The following is a 14,276-nucleotide window of genomic DNA, read 5'->3' as shown; positions in this document are numbered from 1 at the left end:
AATAAATGTAAAAAGGCCAAGAATGTCTCAATCTTAAAAAGTAAAACAGAACAAAGTACCCAGAACATACTATAAAGCTCTAACAGTGATTATTGGTACAAGGACAGACAGACAGACCAATGGAACACAACAGTCCAAAAGCAGATCCTCTCACATATGGCCACAGCTATGAACATTCTTGTACATTTCTCCTAATGAATATGAGAAAAAGATTTTTTTAGTAATGAAGAAAAAGGATGGTCTTTTCAATAAATAGTGTAGGTCAACTGAACATATATATGGAAAATATTGAAATCTGACTCCTACTTATACTCTGGAGTAAAAAAAACTCCAGGTGGACTGAAGAATCATATGTGACAAAATAAAACTGCTAGAACAATGCATCTTTTACTTGATATTACTAATGCCACTAGCCTGGCTCAGCGCACACAGACTACTGTGTTCCAAGAATAATTATGGGAAGAAGTATAAAAATGGTAGTTCCTGTAGGACAGCGGTTTTCAAACTTTTTGACAACAACATGCAAATATATTTAAATCAACACACACACACACCTCTAGATATATAAAAAACACGTTTCACAAAATACTTTACCACATAAGCTACGTTCTGACTTTTTTTTCTTTCTCTTTTTTTTTCTCCATTACATGCTTTAAATTCTGGCTACAGCTCACCAAAACAGTTTCAGGAACCATTAACAGGTCACAACCCATAATTTGAAAACAATGCTTTGGGAAACCAGAGAAGAAATATGACTTTGGTCTAGGATGGTATGGTAAACTCTTTGGAGAGAACTTTAAGCTAGGATTTTTGAGTAGGACTTAAAGTAGTGTAGAAGTATTTAAATATAAAGTGACTTGTCCAAGGTCACGTGTTTATAATAAATGACAAACAAAACCTGGAGTAAAACAGGTTTTCCCATTCTAAGGCTAATGTTCTTTCCATTACACAAAACAGTTTTTCATTAATACACACACACACACACACACATATCTGAGAAAAGTACAATAATTCTAAGTTAGTTCATCTGCACACAAATTAAGAAAGATTTTATATACATTTTACAAATATTTTAATTTACTTATTTTATAAGTAGCAATTGTGGAAGCAACTGCTTATAGAAAAGGCTGATTTGTGTTATATTAAGTTTAAACAAGGAAGTTAATTTTTATTATGCTTTTATCAAAATATTTTTCTTTCTCTCCAGAAGCTGATAAACTGTATTAATTTTACACAAAACTTTTTATTAAAAACAGTGACAAGGAGAAATCAATTCTCCCATTTAAAGAATTAATCTTGAGACTTCCATGGTGGCACAGTGGTTAAGAATCCGCCTGCCGATGCAGGGGACACGGGTTCAAGCCCTGGTCCAGGAAGATCCCACATGCCGCGGAGCAACTAAGCCTGTGTGTCACAACTACGGAGCCTGCACTCTAGAGTTCGCGAGCTACAACTACTGAGCCCGAATGCCACAACTAGTGAAGCCTGCGTACTTAGAGTCCATGCTCCACAACAAGAGAGGCCACCACAATAAGAAGCCCACGCACCGCAAGGAAGAGTAGCTCCCGCTCGCCGCAACTAGAGAAAGCACGTGCACAGCAACAAAGACCCAACACAGCCATAAATAAATAAATAAACAATTTTTTTAAAAAAATAAAGAATTAATTAATCTCAAAACTAGTTACCTTATTGAGTTTCTTAAATATTTTGAGGGACACCCAGAATAAATTAACAAGCTCTTTCCATTACAAAGCTTATATTCTGATAAACACTTAAGACAAAACAATTCAATTAACATTACAATATGACTAAAACACATTAAAATCTTCTATATTATCAAGAGCTCTATCCAGCTATCATAGAAATGAGTAGAAATGACTTACGGTTGCATCGTTTTTGCACAAATCGCAATTTGCAAGCTGTTCTGTAAGTTGATAGTTGTAGGACATCAAAATTCTGAACACCTGAAAAGGGGCAAATAAAAAATCTTCAACTAGATTTACCATTTAATTTCCACATGCTGGGGAAGTGACTCTATTCCATTGTGTTGGCACGGTCTATACATAACATGTCAACAAGGCCCTCTTTGGATAAAACACAAAGTGGGGAAGAAGGGTTAAAAATGCTTTCTGTGTGCCCGCTCCATGCCAAGCACGATGCCAGCAGTTTTGCCTATATCATCCTGTCTGCCAGCCTAAGAAAACTCTGAGGGGAGGACCACTCATGACTTGAGTGAATGAACTACATATTCCGCAAAATGAAGAAAAGTGGTATAGCAGGGAAGACCCTAGCCTAGAGTCAGGAAAGCTAAATTCCAGCTCCAGTCTGACCACCAACCATAGGACATGACCGTGGCCATGTTACATCCCTTCTTCTCAGCCTCAGTGTCCTCATCTATAAAATGAGGGAACTGGACCAGCTGATCTCTAAGTTCCCCTTCCAGGTCTGTGGCAGCCTGTGTTTTTCAAAAAAGGGACACAACAGTATTTCCAGACCAGTATTTTTATGTGCCTCTAGTATGCTGACCCTCCCCATCAAGAACTAAAGATTATTTCCCTCCACTTGCACCTGAGGACACTGTGACTGCCTCAATGAATCGAGTGTGGCAGAGGAACACTGCCTGACTTCTGAAGATGGGCAATAAAATGTGGGACAGCTTGTCTGTGCTCTCACTCTCTCAGGATGCTTGCCCTAGGAACCTGGACACCATTGCTGTGAAGAAGCCCAAACTAGCTGATATGGAGAAACCACACAGAGACACCGATACCAAGAGAAACTGAGTCTATCAGCTGAAAGTCAGTAGCAATTACCAAACATGTAAGTGAGCAAGGCGACAAATGATCAGCCCTGAGTCTCTGAGTCTTCCAATGGAGGCCTGAGACATCATGCAGCAAAGTCAAGACATAAGCACTGGATGCTGTTCTAATTTTAGACTCCAAAAAGGTATAAACAAAATAAATGACTGTTTGGGGATAAGTAATATATAGCCATAGTAACTAGAACAAAGCCTAAATTATATGAATCTATAAATCAAATTTTGTTTTCATTTCAAAATTTGCTGTAACTCTCCTTGAATTTTAAGGCCACTTCAGGGAACTCTGGCCTCCAGCACCATTTGTTCAAAATACTATTCTTTCTTCATTAAATGGTCTTGGTATCCTTGTGAAAAATCAAGTGACCACAGATGCATGGGTTTAATTTTTAACTTGCAATTCTATCCCACTGATTATATGTCTATTCTTATGCCAGTACCACACAATCTGGATTATTGTGGCTTTGTAGTTCTCAAATTCGGAAGTGTGAGTCTTCCAACTTTGTTCTCTTTTGAGACTGTTTTGGCTACTCTGGGTCGAATTTCCATATGAATTTTAGGATCAGCCCATCCATTTCCTCAAAAAAGCCAGTTTTTTTATGAGGACTGCAATGAGTTTGTGGATCAATTTAGGGAATACTGCCATCTTAATGATAAAGCTTCTGATCCTTTAATACAGGATATCTTTCCATTTATTTAGTTTAATTAATTATTTAATTAATTTAGTTTAATTTCTTTCAACAGTGTTTTGTAGTTTTCAGAGTATAAGTTTTACACTTCTTTTGTTAAATTTATTCAGTCTGATTTTCTTTTACTCATTTAGTTTCTATACTACTACTCAGCCTAAATATTTTAAATTGGAGCCATTAAATATTAATTATTCAAAACCAAACCAATAATTTTAAGAAAGAATGTCAACACATGTCCAAGAACATTTAATAAATAACCCGTCATTAAATCACTGCAGGTAATTTTAATGTCTAAACATTTATTTCTATGAAATATTTTAATGAGAAACACTGATAAAACGAATGTTAACAGCTAGGAAAGGAAAGTTCCGCCCCCATCTGATCAAACAGAAACATTACTAATCTGATTGATCAGACTTCTGCAGGGTATTTATTAGGCCATGTTTGCTACTGGATAAGTAATTACAGAAAAAAGGTAGTGCACCTGGTATAACTCACTCTTTTCAGACTCCTTCTCCAGTGCAGAGTCAGATTTGTCACCACAAAAGATGAAATAGAGCAGATATCACACAAGTCCAAGGCTAACTAGTTTAGGAAAATAGGAAACTCCAAATGCTTCAGACCAGTTTGCCAGAAATCTCTACACTGAAGTTTCAGGAACTAGTCAAGAATCAAGTATCACTCTGCTTTCCTTTGCCAGTCTGATCCTTGTGAAAATACATCACTCTAAATGTACTGAGGAAAATGTACAGAGAGCAGTGGGATGTTACAGGATTCAGAAATTCTAAGAAGTCCTGGCCAGAGCATCATTTTTTAAAAATCTAATAGCAGTCCAAATCCAAAAATAATTTCTAGGGCTTCCCTGGTGGCGCAGTGGTTGAGAGTCCGCCTGCCGATGCAGGGGAAACGGGTTCGTGCCCCGGTCCGGGAAGATCCCACATGCCGTGGAGTGCCTGGGCCCGTGAGCCATGGCCGCTGAGCCTGCGCATACGGAGCCTGTGCTCTGCAACGGGAGGGGCCACAACAGTGAGAGGCCCGCGTATAGCAAAAAAATAAAAAATAAAAAAAATAATAATTTCTAAAAGTTAAGATATAATTAATAACCTTAGAGCTTTATTAAAATCTTATTGTACCAATATTCAACCAAACTTCCCATATGTTTCCCTTCTTCTGGAGCAGTCATCTTCCCTGATTTATATAAGGAGAATCCTCATACAGTGCCTAAGAATAGCCTTCACCTTTTTAATACTTCCCCTATGTAAATGTCACATTAATTTCCTGATCAGAAAATATGGTATTTTGGCAAATACAAAATAGAAAAGCCCCCAGTGAAGAAACTGAAATGACTAGAATATCACTTTGGGAATTCTGAACTAGAAATGATTACTCTTCATTATCATTCATTTCAAGAATATTTCATTAAAAGAAATACAATAAAATGTCATTTTTATACTAACGTCAGACAATGTTTCAAGCCCACCCAGAAATTACAGAGGTTTTCCCTGGTGGTACAGGGGTTGAGAATCCTCCTGCCAATGCAGGGGACACAGGTTCGAGCCCTGGTCTGGGAATATCCCACATGCGGCAGAGCAACGAAGCCTGTGTGCCACAACTACTGAAGCCCGTGCACCTAGAGCCCATGCTCCACAACAAGAGAAGCCACTGCAATCAGAAGCCCATGCACCGCAACAAAGAACAGTCCCTGCTCACGGCAACTACAGAAAGCCTGCGTGCAGCAAGAAGACCCAACGCAACCAAAAATTAATTATTTAATTATTTAAATTTTAAAAAACAAAAGATCTTAGAGGAAAACATAGGCAGAACACTCTATGACATAAATCTCAGCAAGATCCTTTTTGCCCCACCTCCTAGAGAAATGGAAATAAAAACAAAGATAAACAAATGGACCTAATGAAACTTCAAAGCTTTTGCACAGCAAAGGAAACCATAAACAAGACCAAAAGACAACCCTCAGAATGGGAGAAAATATTTGCAAATGAAGCAACTGACAAAGGATTAATCTCCAAAATTTATAAACAGCTCATGCAGCTCAATAGCAAACAAACAAACAACCCAATCCAAAAATGGGCAGAAGACTTAAATAGGCATTTCTCCAAAGATATACAGACTGCCAACAAACACATGAAAGAATGCTCAACATCATTAATCATTAGAGAAATGCAAATCAAAACTACAATGAGATATCATCTCACACCAGTCAGAATGGCCATCATCAAGAAATCTAGAAACAATAAATGCTGGAGAGGGTGTGGAGAAAAGGGAACACTCTTGCACTGCTGGTGGGAATGTGAATTGGTACAGCCACTATGGAGAACAGTATGGAGGTTCCTTAAAAAACTACAAATACAACTACCATATGACCCAGCAATCCCACTACTAGGCATATACCCTGAGAAAACCATAATTCAAAAAGAGACATGTACCAAAATGTTCATTGCAGCTCTATTCACAATAGTGTGGAGCTGGAAGCAACCTAAGTGTCCACCATCGGATGGATGGATAAAGAAGATGTGGCACATATATACAATGGAATACTACTCAGCCATAAAAAGAAACGAAACTGAGCTATTTGTAATGAGGTGGATAGACCTAGAGTCTGTCATACAGAGTGAAGTAAGTCAGAAAGAGAAAGACAAATACTGTATGCTAACACATATATATGGAATTTTTAAAAAAATGTCATGAAGAACCTAGGGGTAAAACGGGAATAAAGACACAGACCTACTTGAGAATGGACTTGAGGATATGGGGAGGGGGAAGGGTAAGCTGTGACAAAGCGAAAGAGAGGCATGGACATATATACTGTACCAAACGTAAGGTAGATAGATAGTGGGAAGCAGCCGCAGAGCACAGGGAGATCAGCTCAGTGCTTTGTGACCGCCTGGAGGGGTGGGATGGGGAGGGTGGGAGGGAGGAAGATGCATGAGGGAAGGGATGTGGGAACAGATGTATATGTATGACTGATTCACTTTGTTATAAAGCAGAAACTAATAATAAAAATAAAAAAATAAAAAAAATAAAAGAAATGATACAGAGAGCCCTAACTAAATATCCAGGCAGAACGCTGGCCCCAGTTAGAAAGCCCAGTGAAATTCGTGAACAGACAGGGAACCAATGGGACACTGGGTACCCAAGAGGTACAGGAGAAAGATAGGGAAAGGATAAGAAAGGATTAAGCCTTCTGTGCACTTTGTGGCTCTCCTTATTCAAGAGAATGGGATATGAATGTTCTATAGTATAACCAAATCCCAAGGAAAGCAAAGAGTCAAATGGAAGGGTTTTATTGTATCTGTTTGTATCAGAAGCTTATATCAAAATTTCCAGGGGAGGAAGCTGAAATCTTCATTCTTAACAAATGCCCTTAAAGAGTCTTATAATCAACCTAGTTTTGGGAAACATAGGACTACCCAACTCAACTTAAAGGTCTAGGTCATGCACCTCTCACATTTTACCTCACACTCAACTCCAATCAGTCTGGACTACCTATAATTACCCAAACATACCAGGTCCCGTCACCTCTGGGCCTTGGTAAGTGATAGTGCCCCAGCCCTTCCTTCACCACATTATTGGGCTGACTCAGCCAAGACATCACTTCCTCCCAGATTCCTTCCTGGACCCCCCTTGCTCCCCCCATCATGGCTCCTACTGCGCTATCATCCCTTGTTCCCACATCCAGGAAAACAAGATCCATGAAGGCAGAGACCATTTTACTGTTGTATTATTCATTACTATATGTCCCAAAGTAGGAATAAAACTAGCACCCAAATATTTATTGAATGAATAAATAACCGAAAACTGGGAAGTTCTGGGTTGTCTGGTATAAAAAAGGCTTTTTCCCAAAAATATACAAAGTAAGGTCAAAAGGATATACCACTGCAGACACCAGCAAGGAAAGGCTCCTGGACGGAGATGATAAAAGTAGTGGGGAAGCCAATTCCTCTTCCTGTGTAAACATGTTGATGCTTTTAACTGTCTTCAGGTAGGGCAGAGCACTCCAAACTGTGTTCCAGGAAGCCATGGGATTTGACGGAGGTGCTCAGCAGACTAATGAGAGGCCTAAGGAAGTAAATGGACTTTGTTGAAAATCGAATCTAACTGGGGAGATGAGGAGGAAGGAAGGAGAAAGGGGAGGAGAGATTATAAATCTAATAAATGTAAGTACAGTAACAGTTCTGAATTGTCTGAAAACTTTCACAAGCACTTCTAATTAGGAAAAAAATTTTCAAAAAAATATTAGTCTGAATAAGCAACAAATATGAACACGAATGACTTCCTCATTTTTTTCTTGGCAGTACAATTAAAAACCCTAGGGACCAAAGATGAAGCCAGAGGTCCCAGCAGAGAGGAAGGTACAGATAAACCAAGATCACTGAAGGGTGACTCTCTCAGTGGGTGAACTAGGAAAAAAGGTTTAAAAATCCCACAAAAGGAAATGGCTGTGACACATGCCTGGCTCCACCAAGATCTGGATTTAAATTTTTGTAAATAATGGCAAACAAAGAAAGTGATAACCAAATAGGTTGGATAAAACAAAAATGGATTACAAAAGATAAAAATAAAGTCTAATCTGTGGAGTTCAAAAGATAATACAAAAAGAGCATATATTTCATAAAGGAGGTACTCTAACACATTCTAATAATATTCTTGTATTACTTTGAACAAAGTTATAAATATTGATATGATCTGGGCTTCATTTTTTTTTACATCTTTATTGGAGTATAATTGCTTTACAACGGTGTGTTAGTTTCTGCTTTATAACAAAGTGAATTAGTTATACATATACATATGTTCCCAAATCTCTTCCCTCTTGCATCTCCCTCCCTCCCACCCTCCCTATCCCACACCTCTAGGTGTTCACAAAGCACGGAGCTGATCTCCCTGTGCTATGTGGCTGCTTCCCACTAGCTATCGATTTTACATTTGGTAGTGTATATATGTCCATGTCACTCTCTCACTTTGTCACAGCTTACCCTTCCCCCTCCCCATATCCTCAAGTCCATTCTCTAGTAGGTCTGTGTCTTTATTCCTGTTTTACCCCTAGGTTCTTCATGACATTTTTCTTTTTCTTAAATTCCATATATATGTGTTAGCATACGGTATTTGTCTTTCTCTTTCTGACTTACTTCACTCTGTATGACAGACTCTAGGTCCATCCACCTCATTACAAATAGCTCAATTTCGTTTCTTTTTATGGCTAATATTCCATTGTATATATGTGCCACGTCTTCTTTATCCATTCATCCGATGATGGACACTTAGGTTGTTTCCATCTCCTGGCTCTTGTAAATAGAGCTGCAATGAACATTTTGGTACATGTCTCTTTTTGAATTATGGTTTTCTCAGGGTATATGCCTAGTAGTGGGATTGCTGGGTCATATGGTAGTTGTATTTGTAGTTTTTTAAGGAACCTCCATACTGTTCTCCATAGTGGCTGTACCAATTCACATTCCCACCAGCAGTGCAAGAGGGTTCCCTTTTCTCCACACCCTCTCCAGCATTTATTGTTTCTAGGTTTTTTGATGATGGCCATTCTGACTGGTGTGAGATGATATCTCATTGTAGTTTTGATTTGCATTTCTCTAATGATTGATGATGTTGAGCATTCTTTCATGTGTTTGTTGGCAGTCTGTATATCTTCTTTGGAGAAATGTCTATTTAGGTCTTCTGCCCATTTTTGGATTGGGTTGTTTGTTTTTTTGTTATTGAGCTGTATGAGCTGCTTGTAAATTTTGGAGATTAATCCTCTGTCAGTTGCTTCATTTGCAAATATTTTCTCCCATTCTGAGGGTTGTCTTTTGGTCTTGTTTATGGTTTCCTTTGCTGTGCAAAAGCTTTGCAGTTTCATTAGGTCCCATTTGTTTATTTTTGTTTTTATTTCCATTTCTCTAGGAGGTGGGTCAAAAGGGATCTTGCTGAGATTTATGTCATAGAGTGTTCTGCCTATGTTTTCCTCTAAGAGTTTGATAGTTTCTGGCCTTACATTTAGGCCTTTAATTCATATGGGCTTCATTTTAATTGATGTTAAAATTTCTGGAGTAACCACAAAAAGAACAGAAAAAGAACATACAACTCACAACTAAGTAGAGGGAAAAAGTAGAATGGAGGGAAGCTCAATTTATCTAATAGAAGTCAAGGAAGGAGGGAAAAAAAACAGAGAAAGGACAAAACTGAAGCACAGAATAAAATGGAAGAAAAATGAAACATATCAGTATTTATAAAAAAGGTTAAACAGAATAAAGTCTTCAGTGAAAAAGCCAAAATTGTCACAATGGTTGTTTTGGTATTTTTTTTTTAATAATCTAACTTATGCTGTTTACAATAGATACATATATAACATAAGGATACAGGGGAAAAATTAAAGAATAAATGGATATATACTGAAAAATCTACAAACAACAAATACTGGAGAGGGTGTGGAGAATAGGGAACCCTCTTGCACTGTTGGTGGGAACGTAAATTGATACAGCCACTAAGGAGAACACTATGGAGGTTCCTCAAAAAACATAGAACTACCATACAACCCAGCAATCCCACTACTGGGCATATAACCTCAGAACACCATAATTCAAAAAGAGTCATCTACCACAATGTTCACTGCAGCTCTATTTACAACAGCCAGGACATGGAAGCAACCTAAGTGTCCATCGACAGATGAATGGATAAAGAAGATGTGGCACATATATACAATGGAATATTACTCAGCCATAATAACAAACGAAATTGAGTTATTTGTAGTGAGGTGGATGGACCTAGAGACTGTCATACAGAGTGAAGTAAGTCAGAAAAAGAAAAACAAATACCATATGCTAACACATATATATGGAATCCAAAAAAAAAGGTTCTGAGGAACCTAGGGGCAGTACAGGGATAAAGATGCAGACATAGAGAATGGACTTGAAGACAGGGGGAGGGGGAAGGGTAAGCTGTGACAAAGTGAGAGAGTGGCATGGACATATGTACACTACCAAATATAAAATCGATAGCTAGTGGGAAGCAGCCACATAGCACAGGGAGATCAGCTCGGTGCTTTGTGACCACCTAGAGGAGTGGGATAGGGAGGGTGGGAGGGAGGCGCAAGAGGGAGGAGATATGGGGATATATGTGCACGTATAGCTGATTCACTTTGTTATACTGCAGAAACTAACACACCATTGTAAAGCAATTATACTCCAATAAAGATGTTAAAAGAATAAAAAATAAATTAAAAATAAAAAAGATATATACTGTACTAGGCATGCTAACCAAAAGAAAGCTGGTATAGATATATTAATATACAACAAAACAAACTGAAACAAAAAAGCATTACTAGAAAAAAAAAGTTTACCTATATAATAATAAAAGATTCAATTTCCCAGGTAGACAGAACATTTTAATATATATGCATCTAAGAACAAAAGCTTCAAAACACTGACAGAACTACAGGGGGGAAATTTTAAATCCATGATCAAAGCAGAGATTTCCAGTAATTAAGATCAAGCAGTCAAATCAGAAAGGACAAAAAGATTTTAATAAAACATAACAAGCTTGATCTAGATAATACAGAAATCATACACATTATTTTCAAGCACTCATGGAATATTTAGAAAAACATATAAATATCAACAAATACAAAGATTCTAGAACATCCCTCACTCCCTGACCCATAATCCCATTAAGCTAAATATCTTTGTTATTAAAACAGACATTCATTTACGAATTTAAAAGGATACTTCTCATTAATCTACAACAGAAATTAAAAAACAGAGATCTGATAATGAAAATAGTATATATCAGAACACATGTAATACAAAAATAGAAAATCACAGAAAAGTATATTCTTCAATGCTTACATAAGAAAAAAGTCTGAAAATAAATGGCCTACGTTAGAAAAAGAAAAATAGAACTGCCTAAAGTAGAAAGAAGAAAATAATAAACCATGTAATAGCATGAAATAATGACACAGAAAACAAAGATACATAGAGAGGACCAATAAAGCCAAAGTTCCTTGAGAAGACCGATAAAAGGGACAAACTTCTGGAAAAGGAAAAATTCTGGAATCTCTGAGCATGGAGGCCTGGCATCAAGTATTTTGTAGACTCATCTAGAAAGTTTTTACTTTAGCACCAGAGTTGAGAGATTATCACCTTTCCTTTTTCTTAGTAATGTTAAATCATGTAAAAATCATAAACTATCAAATTATTTGTACATAATTTATTCCACTCCTCCTTTAATAAATATTTATTGAATTGCTGGGCCTACCATGATAAATACATGTGATTCTTACTTTCATGGTGCTTAGAGTCCAGAAGATAAAACATTAAGCAAAGAAAGAACAAACTGATTTCATCAGTGTTCAAAATAGGAAATTAAAAGATACTGTCTAAAAATAAAAAGACTTAAGAATACTACTGAAAGGCACAACAATAAAGGTAACACAAGATAAAAAACACAACCTAACTAAACTATTAAATTACTATGACCGCTTTCATGCTACAACAGCAGAGTCGAGTAGCTATGACACAGAACTCATCATATGGCCTGCAAATCCTAAAATATTTACTTTTTGGCTCTTTAAGAAAGACTACTGGCCCCAGAACTATGTATGTTAAGGAGAAATATATTATATGTCACTGTATCATCTCAAGAGAAGCAGAAAACAACTGATAAAATTCTATACTCATTCATGATTTAAAGAAAATAACAGTAATAACTCTTGGTAAATTAGGACAGAAAAGTAGATCCTTCACCTGATGAAGGGTACAAAACCTACAATAAATATCATTTTAATAGTGAAATATTACATCCATTCCCATTCAAGTCAAAAACAAGACAAGAATGCCTGCTATCCTCCCAACTCTTAAATATAATATCTGAGGTCCTAACCAGTACAGTAGGTCATGAAAAAGAGGTATAAGGATTGCAAAAGTAAGAGTCAAAATGGCCTTTCTTTAAAAATAATGCAGTTCCATAGAATGTACACCACCAAGAATGTACCTAATGTACCAAGAACCCTAATGTAAACCATAGACTTTGAGTGATTATGATGTGTCAATGTAGGTCCATCAGTTGTAATGGACGTGACACTCTGGTGTGGGTGCTAATAGTGGGGGAGACCATGCAGTGTCAGGGCAGGGGGTATTATGAGATAGCTCTGTTCCTTCCTCTTTAATTTGGCTATGAACCTAAAACTGCTCTAAAAAAATAAAGTCTTTTTAAAAAATGATGTACATGTAGTTACCTACCTAAGCAGAAGTCTAAACATTAAGACTAATGAAAGAGTGGAGAATGATCATTGGATTCAAAACTGACACACTAAAATCAACCCAACACCTAGATGATACGGCCAAGTCATAAGGCTGGCAAATGGTGATTTCTGCATCCTCAGAAAGTAATTATAATGCAGATTTGGGGTGATGTTGGAAATGAGAGTGGGGCTTCCCACAGCAGATACCATTGCCACCAATGCAATTCCTCCTGTGAAGAAACAGACGAGGCTCAAGAAGCCATACCCACCAAACATCTCCCAGACTGTTCATATCCTTGAGTTTGTTACAGAGAATGGTAATTTATATGAAGTTTGCATGTCAGTGATAATATTCACTAAGTAGTAAACCCAATTCTTTGCAGAATACCCAATTTCTACTTCAAATATCTACCCCAGTCATGCTCTCTCACATGCCCATGTGAGTGCACCCCAGGTAATTCTTAGTATGAGGAATTATTATTTATTTGGTTTCCATTTTTGTCGGTTTCCCTTTTAAAATGTAAGTGGTATGAGTGAAGTCAGGGACTCTGTTTTGTTCTCCCCTGTAATCCTAGCACCTAGAATGGTGCCTGGAATGTAACAGATTCTCAGTAAGTGTGTTAAAAATTAAATGAAAAGATGGTCCTTTTGCTGAGTCTGGAAGGGTAGGCAGGAACAACAAGCCAGATGAAGGTGAAGGCAACCCCATAAGCAACAGCACAGGGATATGGAGAACACGATCTATCTTGGGGAAAGCCAGTTCAGAATTGCTGGGAAATGACACACAAGGCATGTGATGGAAACTGGGAAGGAAGAAAAAGAGTCCAGAAGGGCCTCGTCTGGCACACTGCGGAGCTTGGGCTTTCTCAGGACCGTGATGACGAGTCCTGAAGGGATTTAAGAAGGAAGTAACCTAGAATAAATCTGGGTTCAATCTGGCAGCATCAGAGATCACCGATTTGAGAGTGTCAAGACTGAAGGAAAGGATCAGAAACCAATTGTTTTAGTTTAGAAAAGTAACAAGGATAAAAATATTAATAATAAACACAGCTTAATGCCACTGAACTGCATATTTATAAATGGTTAAAATAAATATGATTTATGTATATTTTACCACAATAAAAATAAAGAGGAATAAAAAAAACCCACAGCTAACCACATTAAATACCTACTTTTCTGGGAAAAGAATGTGCTAAGTGCTTTAGTCACATTATCTCATTTAATCTTCATGATAGTTCTATGAAGTAGGTACAATTCCCATTTTATAGATGAAGAAACTGTAGCACAGAGAGAGAAGGTAACTTGCCCAAGGTTACACAGCCAAGCAGTGAGGGAGCCTAGATCCAAACCCAGGCAGTCTGACTGCAGAGCCTGGATTCAACACCATCATGGTATGAGGAACAGACAGATTCAAGACTCACTTTTGAGGGAACACTCAGCTGCACTTTGCCATTTCCTTGGAGGTGAAAGGTGAGGTGGAGAGAAGTGACTCCAAGCTGTCTGGCTTAGATGACTAGCAGTTAGCGACTCA

The sequence above is a fragment of the Mesoplodon mirus genome (genome assembly GCF_964341445.2).
Source record: "Mesoplodon mirus genome assembly, contig: HAP1_SCAFFOLD_1240, whole genome shotgun sequence".
Taxonomy (NCBI): domain Eukaryota; kingdom Metazoa; phylum Chordata; class Mammalia; order Artiodactyla; family Ziphiidae; genus Mesoplodon; species Mesoplodon mirus.
This window is presented reverse-complemented; position numbering follows the sequence as displayed.